Source organism: Chaetodon auriga, chromosome 1 (genome assembly GCF_051107435.1).
Source record: "Chaetodon auriga isolate fChaAug3 chromosome 1, fChaAug3.hap1, whole genome shotgun sequence".
NCBI classification, from domain to species: domain Eukaryota; kingdom Metazoa; phylum Chordata; class Actinopteri; order Chaetodontiformes; family Chaetodontidae; genus Chaetodon; species Chaetodon auriga.
Window position 1 is genome coordinate 10,581,004 of NC_135074.1, and position 3,722 is coordinate 10,584,725.

The following is a 3,722-nucleotide window of genomic DNA, read 5'->3' on the forward strand; positions in this document are numbered from 1 at the left end:
ATAACGGCTCATCCAATAAGACCTCCACTCACCTCGCCCATCGCCTCACGAATCCACTACCAGTTCCAGTCTCAGGCCCTCAGAGGAAAGCTGTTTATTCCACACACTGTCTAAGTAGAGGTCTTGGGGTTGGAGCGGCTGTGTAGTGCATGGTGAAGACAAACACAGGCCTATTTAGTCTAGTGGGGAAAACCATGGTAAACAGTTTCGAATGGAAGCAGCTGGGGGGGGTCATTTTCTTGTTTTTTCTTTTATTATTTAAACGCTTCTGTTCCTGCTCCATCACTCTGGCTTGGGAAATATAATGGATTTACTGTGACGAACAAGTAAAAGCAGACCAGGCTCCTTTTATTCTAATATTACAATCAAAGCACTTTTTTTCACTTTTTTTCCAGACTGCTATCCATACGTACTGTTTAGTGTTCACCACAACATATAATGACACAATTGCAGTTTGATCTTGAGCTTTACCACATGTGTAAACTCTGCACTCTACTTTGAAGCAATGCTATTATTTAAATGGTCACAGTTGAAAATTAAAATTAAAATTGAAAATTGAAATAAAGAAAAATTAAAAAAGTCATCAACATCATTAAGTTGTTTAAGTGTGAAGTTAAAACATTTGTATTTCTCCTTTTTTTAAAAAATGTTTTTACTTTTAACAAGTAATATTTCTAGTCATGATATTGCGATCCCACTACATTGCGATCCATTATTCTTGAGCAAGTCGACTATATGCATGACTGCATGTGTGATTAAAAAGGGTGAATGTCCTCTGCAATGGCAGGGGGAGACCCCTTGTCCACCACTGGGCCTGTGAATCCCACTTGGTATGGTGACATAAACGCTGTCCCATCCCTCCCACAGACACCTGTCTAGAGGTCAGAGGTCATCCTGTCAGGGGTAATCCCCACAGTAACCTGACCAGGCTGAGGGATAGTGCCAACTAAACGCGCAATGGTGAACCAAGCTGTCCCCCTAATACTTCCACTAATCAGATTTTAATTGAATTCCAGCGAACATGTAAAAACCTGGTTCAGTTTTGTTATTCCATTTTCCTAACAGATGTCCCAGTGATCCCTGTAAAGTGATCTGAGGTGGTGATGTCCTCTGTTTGGAAACACATACATGAATTGGCTAATCTAGATGGGAGAAAGTAGAGCCATGTGCCTGTCGTCAGGATGGATGCCTGGAGGACTGAGGGGTGCTGTGCGTAGAGGTTGGAGCTAAGATAGTGGGCCTCAAAAGATATAAGGAATCTCACTGGGGCCTTGTAAAGAGATTAGCAAAAAGTCACGTCTTTTGATAAATACCATCATTCCAAAAACCTCAAAGCATTATTAGCACATTCATTTTTCCTGGCTAGAATGTAGATTTTTAACAGTTAGCACTGAGCTTGACTGCAGGACTCAGCGTGATCTCCAAGCCATCCACACTTCATCACCTCTGTGGCCATGTGCACACTGTTTGCAACCAAGTATAGACACATGTGTTTCTCCCGCCCTTTGAGTTTTCACTATGGACATATCTATAAGAAGCACGCTCAGAAGCTAACTGCAAAGTCAACGTAAAACTGGGTGTTGCACTGAATTCCTTTGGGTTGATCTTTTGGTGCCATTTAAATAAAATAAATCAATTCTGTGTGACCACCAGCTGATTACAACTGTTGGTAAAAAAAAAACAAAAAACTGAAACCAATCATTCAAAAGGAGCGGCGTGGTATTGCAGCAACAGTGGACCTCAGTGCTTCGAATTTCACAAGGCACGCGCCGAGTCTGCACACCAACCACAATTATATAAATGCGGAGGCTTGCGGGCGAGCATGTGAGCGTGCAAAGACCGGCTCAAGAAGCATGCAGGGGCCCTTGGTGGACTTCACCGCAGAACCGCTGCGTAAAAGCTACATTCTAGGAAAATAAATAGGATCGGAGCTTAGATTTTCTTCTGTGGCTTTCTTCTATATTCTAATGTGCTTTCTTCAGTCTTTCCACTTTTACCTTTTTATCCCATTTCACCTCCCATCCTTTCTGCTGTCCACACCATCCCGCATGTGGCCCTCTGATGCTGTAGTGTTTGTAGAACTCGGTCATAGCATTTGAAAGTGAGGCATGGAACTGACGGTGATTTCATGAGGGAATGGGAGTGGTGGGAGAAGGTCCTGCTGGATGAGCTGTTATCAGAGCCCAACACAGTGTTGACACAGGCAGGATTTTTTTCAGTCATTGGATAATCAAAGTGGCTCACTTTCCATGTTTGGCTGTGATCAAAGTACCAAATTATGTAAAGACATAGGGAAAGAAGTAGACACTGTTTTTGATCCTAATACACAGAGATTAGGCTCAAGCCTTGACTTAGGACACATGTTTTCTTCTCCCTTCTACTCTCTGCATTTTTCCTCAGTTTTGCTGCGGTGGAATCTGGGAATTTGTCATAAGCACATGCATGCAGCCCCATTTCAGTGATGGATGAGTGGTGTTTTCACACCATCAGCTGATCAGCCATCTCTCCTTGTCATGCCTCATCGTCACAAACTGGGCAAAGTCTAGTGTCCTAGTTTGGGAAACAAGCCATAGCAGTTTCAGGGATCGGGGTGATCCATTTACCAGCCTCAACCCACCTCAGACCAACCAGCAGCCTCAAGCCAAGGAAGGGGATCCACCCACATGCCTCCAACTCTCTGATTAACCACCACAAGCAGCAGAAAGTTTTGTGTCTGCAGCCCACTCGCCTGTTACTGAGCGCAAAATCAAAGGCCCGCTCTGTTATTAGAGCCAATGTGCTTTTGAGGAAAACAAAATCCGACTGTGAGCTTAAAAAGGAGTTGTCTCATTTGATCATTTATTACACATTTTAAGTGGTTTGGAAATAACTGAGGCCAGCGTGGTCTACATCCCTAATTGGTGCTCTTTTTCTCCCATTAGTGCATCCAGACTTGTGATCCCACTAAAACAGGCAAGAGAAGAAAAAAAAATCTTTTCCCCAAACAAAGCGTTTGTCATCAGTTTGCAGTTGCTCTGTTCGCAAGCATGGTTCAGATTTGCTTCTATGCGCAGCTGTCACTGAGCCTGTTGGACGTCCTGGACCCCAAACACACAAACCAGAAGAGATTAGTGTGCCATGTCAACCCACTGCTTCCGCAGATGGCACGGATGCTTTTAGCCTACTCCCTGCAGACAGCCACTCATTGATCTTTCATACTAAACTCCCCACAGCAGGACTCTTGATACTGTTTTATTTATCATCCTGGCATTTACTATTAAGGCCAATAAAGTTTGACATGTGTGGGTTTTAACTGTAGGGGGCACTGTGGTTTCTGTGCAACATGCTGGGGGTGAAGGGGGGTAGATTTATATCCTGGCAGTCAGAACTGTCACCCTCAGTAATACCTCCCCAGTCTCTCTTTCTTTCAGCCTGCCCCTAGCCCGAATTCCCTAGGTCCAAATCCAACCCATAATTCTCTCGTGTTGTCTCTCACCTTGACATACACCTAGTGAACGTGTAAAACATTCCGGTGGGATTTGCTCCCATTTTAATAACAGAGCATTTCAGGCCGTGTGTGTGGGGGGGAGGAGATATCAGTTACTAGTTTTTAAGGATCCTGGCACAGGCTCCAGGAACCCCTAAGCTCCAACCCAGAGACCTCATCCAAAACCAACACAGGGGACAAGCAGGCAATTTTGGAAATGCGGTTTTCAGTTTCTGCACATATTTTCCAAAGGGTT